General features: G+C 40.2%; 1 pseudogene; it reads right to left on the reverse strand.

Annotated features, from left to right (window-relative positions):
* Nucleotides 1–338: 338 nt before the first annotated feature.
* LOC100068905 (mitochondrial inner membrane m-AAA protease component paraplegin pseudogene) lies at nucleotides 339–6515 on the reverse strand (annotated as a pseudogene).
* Between the last annotated feature and the right edge of the window lie 551 nt (nucleotides 6516–7066).

The following is a 7066-nucleotide window of genomic DNA, read 5'->3' on the forward strand; positions in this document are numbered from 1 at the left end:
AGTTGGGCAGCACCATGGCTAAAGGCCAATCACAGGATCAAGTCCTAAGTACCAAGAACTTATTTTTCCCCCTTTCCTGGGACCCAGAACAGATTAAGAGCATGCACTGGCAAGAGAGCCTCTCAGACCCTGGAGAGGAGAAGAAAGGCCCTAGTGTCCCTTACATTTATCACCTCTGTTCTTTGGAGGACAGTGAGTCCTGGAGTCTATCAGGTGGTAATACTAACACAGCTCGTGGGCAGAGAAGCCCCAGCGAGTCTGGATTCCCACGGCTGCTTCTCCCACTGCCCACTCTCCTACCCTTCTACCATTACCCCTACACCTTGATCCTTCAACCCTCATCCCTCTACCCCACAAGCTCTACAGTAGTAGATGCAGGTGACCTTCCTCAGGTCGTCCTGGGCCCCGGAAGAGACCTTGTTAAACAAGATGGTCCGCCGTGCGGTCGCCCAGGGCCATGCACATCTCTCCAACAGCTTTTCTTTGGTCTCTCCGGAAGCATCTGCGCAAAGCCCGGCGCAGCGTTTGTCCTTGGCGTGATGGAAACCTTCGTCACAGCCTCAGGATGCTCCAGCAACCAGCCCACCAACGCATGGCCTGACTCACGAAACGCAACCGTCTTCTGTTTTTTTCTTTGAGAGGATCTCGCTCGTCTGTGCAGTGCAGAGAAGGACACACGCACTCCGTGGTGCCTTGGAAGTTAAACCGGAGGATGGATGTGCGCTTCCCACGCAGCATGCAGCGCGGCCTCCTTATAGACGTTGGCGATGTTGCACCGCTGACCTCGCGCATCAGCTCTGCCCGAGGCTGCGATAAACGCTGCTGGACTGGGTCCACTTCAGGCTCTCAGGTGCTGCTCGGAAGCCTCTGCCTTTCCTGCAGCTTGGGAAAGTCAATGGAGACGTATTGGTGGAGTTGGCCTGGTTTCAGAGAGCGTTGTCCAAAACGTGGGCTCGGTTGGTGGACGCCAGGACAATGACGTGGTCGGGGGCGCCCCTTGCACCGAATCCACCAAGGGTTGTGTGAGCCGCTGCTCCTCAGTGTTGGAGACGCCACGTGTGGTGATGGAACACGCCAGGCCAACCATAGCCAAGAAGGGCAGGGCCTCTGTCACCCGCGCCTTGGCTAGCATTGTCTTTGGTACTTTGGTACCAACCTGAAGGAAGCACTCCGGGATCTTCAGGTCATCCACACACTCTAATTTCCAGTTTGCCTTCATGCATTCCTGCTACGTCTGAAGCGGACTACTTTCCCCAGTTTTTGCCGTCCGTAAAGTCGTTAAATGGGCCATTTTAAGCTGATTAAAATCAACGAATCCTCCTTCCTTTCCCATAATTCCAGCCGGATGGAAAACATGCCACAGGATGGCTAAACCCGCTGCTGTAGTCCCCAAGGTGGAGAGGGCATTTCCAAAGAAGCATATACGCTTATAGGAAACTGGGATCCTGGCCTTGCCTTCCATATTCGGCTTGTCTTCAGCCTCTTGAAGCTTCTCCTTAAATTTCTTGATATCTGCAACCTGTATGTGGTCCATCAAGGCCAACTGAGGCTGCTTGAACACTAGGGCTCCAGGGTGCAGGTAGACTTCCACCACGTAATTCTCATGCACCACCCGGACCCACCGCACCTCACCCTTGGCCAGCATCTCGTGCACAAAGTCCGCCCAGGAAATGTGGCCCCCGCTGGTGCTGAGAGAGGTCAATGGACTCCTGATGGCAGTTACAACAAACAAGGTGAGAGCCGCTTGCAGTCCATTTGACCCTCCCTCTCCTTGCGGCTCCTCTCCTCTCTGTCATCTTTAGGGGCCCTCCTGTTGGATTTATCATTGTCCTTAGTCTTCTGCCTCTTCCTTGATGTGAAAAAAAAAAAAAATAGTGAGTAACTCCTAAAAGTTTCCAGAGTCTCATTGGGTTCCAGACTACAGGCTTTTTAAACAACAATCCGCTCATCCCTTTCAAAGGTAAGGCTTAGCAGTAGCAATTGCAAGCTCTGTAGGGCTGAGGGTGCAGCCAGGGTGAGACCCACCCGAGGCCTATGGGAGATAAGCCTGCAGAGAGGCTTGGGTTCCAGCCAGAGCCTGAGCCCCACAGCCGCCTGGGACCAGGGTCCGGCCCCGGTAGGGATAGGACATTTTTGTTTTTACTAGATGAAGTGCTTTTTATGTTTAGACCAACCACACATATTTAATATAAAAACTGTTTTAAAAATGAAAATTCTAGACTTAAAAAGCACAGCAGATGATTCACTAGATTATAAAAATCCACTTATGAGATGCAAGAATAAATAATCCTTGAATTTGAAAAAAAAGGTCAAAAGAAATGACCTAACCTCAACATCCAAGACAGAAGTAAAAAATGAAAAAAAAAAAGAGAGAGAGAGAAAACTAACAGACTCCATGACCTTTGTGATAATATCAAGCAGTAGAACATATACGTCTTTCGAATGCAGAGCAAGAGGACTAAGAGAAAGGGAGAGAGACAAAATTGAAAAATTAACACCAATAATTCCCAGAATTTGGTGGAAAGCATAAACTTACAGATCAAAGAAGCTCAGTGAACTGCAAAAAGGATAAGTAAAAAGAAAATCATATAATTAAAATATAGGAAACCAGGAGCTAAGGGAAAACCTTGAAATCACCACAGGAAAAGGACACTCTACTCAGAGAGGAACAATGGCGTGAAGAATAGTCATCTTCTCATTAAAAAGAGAGCTGGGGAAACCAAGACAAAGCGCAGGACATATTCTTAAAAAATGAGTGAAAGCAAGACACATTTACTTATACAAAAGTTGAGAAACCTCAAAATATAACATAAAACTACATAATCAAGATATCTTGCTATTGGTAGGAGAATAGGAAAAATAGATCAATGCAACAGAATAAAGAATCCAGGAACAATCACCTATAAGTTCATTTAATTTTTCACAAAACTGCCAAAGCATTTCAATGAGGAGAGTAAGTCTTTTAAACAAATAGTCTTGCAACAATTGGATACACGTATGGAATAAATAAACCTTAATCACATATAGTAGCGTACACAAACATTAGAGATGGAGCAAAACTTAAATGCAAAAGCTGGAACTCTAGAAGTTTAGAAAAACAATAGTGGATTCTCTGTGCAACCAGAAGTAGGCAAAGATTTCTTAAAGAGACCGTAGAAAAGAATAATAAGAAAGAGAAAACATTGTAAATTAGACTTCATTAAAATCAGACTTCGTCAAAATAGGAAAATTAATTAAATGCATAAGCAAAACCTATGACTTTCAAAAAACCTGTGTAAAATATAAGTAAAGTATGCTTATAACTCAACAATAAAAAGACAAATGATCTAGCACAAATGGGCAAAAAACTTGGACACTTTGCAAAGAAAGATGTGCAAGTATCCAATAAACATGAGAAAAATATTTACTATTATTCATCAGGAAAATGTAAGTTAAAATCAAATTTATACACACTCACTAGAATGACTAAAATTTAGAAGTTTGTCAACACCAAATATTGGCCAAGATGTAGAACAAGTAGATCGTTCATACATGCTGATGAGAATGTAAATAACTCACGTTCTTTGCAAAAAGAAAGTTTGGTACCCTATTATAAAGGTCTAGGTCTGTCTCTGCAATTCTACCCTGCCTATTACCCAAGATCAATGAAATCTCAGGTCTACAAATAGTCCTACGAAGAATGTTCAAAGCTGCTTTGTACACGAGTCAAAAACTGGAAGTGGCCCTGGTATCTCTTAATAGAAAAATGTATAAATATCTTGTAAATCCATATAAAAAAGCTACTCATCAATAAAAATAAACAAACTATTAACTATATACAAAAAATGGATGCATCCTCCAGACACGTTAACAAATGAACCAGATACAAAAAATTATATGCTGTGAGATTCCATTTATACTATATTCTAGAACAGGCAAAACCAATCCATAATGAAAAAGAAAAATCATAACTATCTTTACTTCGATGAAATGTTAAGGTATTGATGGAAAACAGCCACATGTTAACCTTCTAAGGTGACGGAAATGTTCTGTATTAACAGTATATGCATTTGTCGAAACTGAGTAAATTTTACGTTTAAGCTTTGCTCATTTAACTCTAATTAAATTTTATCTTAAAGAAACAAAAAGGGAATGGTAAACAAATATTGAACTCTAGTTAGTAGGTTTGCATTTTTTTTTAAAGTGGTGTAGGTTACCAATTTTGAAACTATCTTCTGTATTGGCTAAGCTTGAGCAAATGTGTAAATATGTTGAGGTTAACGAGGACCAGGTTTGACTATTTTAGAAGGGAGTTAAAAATATTGAAAAGAAAAAGAAAATATCTAGACGGTGCCCTGAAGTGTTGGATAAAATTAGAGACATCAATATGAGCTCATCGTTTTAATAGACAGATATAGTGATATACATATTTCAGAGTTCTGTTCCCTGAGAAAGTGTAGAAGCTAGGAATATACCTCGTGCCTGGCTTTGTTTTCTAAGAACTGTTGTCCATAAGAAAGAAACAGGGAATGTAGCTGATAATGGAATCTGGTCCAGAAAAAGTGAGATGCAAACCTGGGCCATCCTATAGTGCCGGACATTGAAAAAGTGCTCTAAGAATCATGGAGATATGTCAAAAGGACACAGGAGATAGCCACATACACACAGAAAGAGCAAGGGAGCAAGAAAGAATGGTGAATTAAAAGCGGAAAGCTATCAACAACTGGCAACGAGAGTAAAGCGTAAAGAGGATACAGAACTACTTTTTGAAACTTTTCTGTAACTGTGAAATTAAAACAAAATGAAATATAGCAAAATATATTCTCGTCGTTGTCTTAAGAATGGTTGAAAACCACCAGACTTGTCTATCCAATCCATCTGAACCCACCCATAGGATTCTGACTCTATTCTTTTTTTAACAGTACTTTCACAATGAATGCCTACTTCCTACCTCCCTGTTGTACCTGTCCCTCAGAATTCACCTAAAAGGCTTTCTTCTCTGTGAGACTTTGCCTGCCCACCATCTTTATACCTGACTGAGTGGACCACTCCGGTGTAATTTATAAATGCTGTCTTACATTACTCTTACTTTTTGGTATGTATTTTTGTTTTAAAACTTTTAAAGTCCCAAAAGGCAGAAATACTATTTCTACTGTTGCCAACCCTAATACTTAACTACTTTGCGTGAGCCAAGCAGGTGCTTAATATTTTCAGTTCAATTGCTTTTTATCTGAAAAAAACATATCCCAGTGAAAGCCTGGCTTTAAAAGATATTTAATTCTAAGTTTTTATGCTTCTGTCTTTAAACTTATTTGTATAAGCCAAACTTATACTAGAAAGTTGTTTTGCAGAGTTTGAAATACATGCAAAAATTTTGAAATCCAAACTTATTTCTTAATTGCAAATATGTTTTAACTTGTGAGTTACTTAAATAAGTTCCAACATCAATTCCTGACCTTACATTTGCTACTCTTTCTTGTAGAATATAGCCTTTATTATTTAGTCAAAAATATTTGATTATTTAGTCAAAATGGTTTCACACCTTGACCCTAATTGAATCACATTTATCAAAACTACCGAATTTGCTGGTTCTTGCCAGATGTAACATGGTCTTGGTGGGCAAATAACATCATGATATGAAAGCCTTTGTCTTTGTGGGTTCTGGACTGAGAGAGAGTGAACAGATGTTTTCAGACTCCAGTGGCCATCTGCTCAGCCCTAAGCATCCCTCTTGACAGAGGAGCAATCTGCAGAGCACTTACTCATAAAACACCCATTTTGTGAATGAAATGATTTTAGTGGTCTCCAAGGCTGTCACTTTGTCATCCTCTGTCAGTACTAAAATTAATGTGGAAATGAAAGTAAACAAAGCATCTTTCCTTCCTGTGTTTCCAAAAATTTATCGACTTGTTTGAACATGTAACTCTAGTGTAAACAAACACGGTTTTATTATAATTGCATTTAAATCTTGATAGAAAACAGCAGCCTCTCACTAAATCCTTTTTCCCTCTTTGGGATTAGGCATACAGACTTAAAACTGAATTCTAATCTACGCTTCAGGTAGAAGACCCAGGATTTTATTTTATAGCAATAATTTTCTCTTCTAGACATGCTAAACGCCGCATACTAACATCTGTGTATAAGAATATCACATACTAAAACCTGCATACTAGGGCTGCTGTGAGAAAGCGCCATGGACTATATGGTTTAAACAATGAAAATTTATTTTCTCACAATTTCAGAGGCTAGAAGTTCAAGATCAAAGTGTCAGCAGGTTGGTTTTCTCTGAGGGCCATATGGGAAGGGTCCATTCCAGGTCTCTCTCCATGGCTTGTAGATGGCATCTTCTCACTCTGTGTTCGTATGATTGTCCCTCTGTGTGCATACGTGTCCTGCCTCCCTAAGCTCCTTCCAAGCCTCTGTCTCATGTAATTTCTCTTCCTTAACCCCGACTTCACTTTATTCTCGTCACTGCTTAGGCACGGTGTGGGACCACCTTTCTCAATCCCTCCTCTTCCACACATGTAATACTTCATCGTTTAATGAACTCTTACTATAGCTTTGGCATAGTGTTCATTACTAGAGAGATAATAAATTAAATATAATTTTTCCCTCATGGTATATAGTTGGGAGATGATCTCTGATTGTGTTTGCATATGCAGGCATGACAGACGGTACCATACAGTGGCTAAAGATAGTAACAGGTGAGTATCTAAGAAAATTGTTTAGCTTTCATCTGCAAAAGCTAGAACTCTAGAAGTTTATAAAAACAATATTGTTTTTATAAATTTATAAATTTATAGTGGATTCTCTGTGCAACCAGAAATAGGCAAAGATTTCTTAAAGAAAAGAATGTGGAAAGAATAATAAGAAAGAGAAAACATTATAAACTAGACTTCATTAAAATCAGACTTTGTCAAAATAGGAAAATTAATTAAACGCACAAGCAAAACCTTGTGTCACAAACTGTATATACTTTGGAATTGAGGTTGGGTAATTATAGCTACAGTTAACCATCACTGTGAGGATTAAGTCGCTTGGATCCCAGTTTAAGGGAGCAAGGGGTCCCTTAGGAGCTTCCGCCTAT

This window comes from Equus caballus, chromosome 21, assembly GCF_041296265.1.
Source record: "Equus caballus isolate H_3958 breed thoroughbred chromosome 21, TB-T2T, whole genome shotgun sequence".
Lineage (NCBI taxonomy): Eukaryota > Metazoa > Chordata > Mammalia > Perissodactyla > Equidae > Equus > Equus caballus.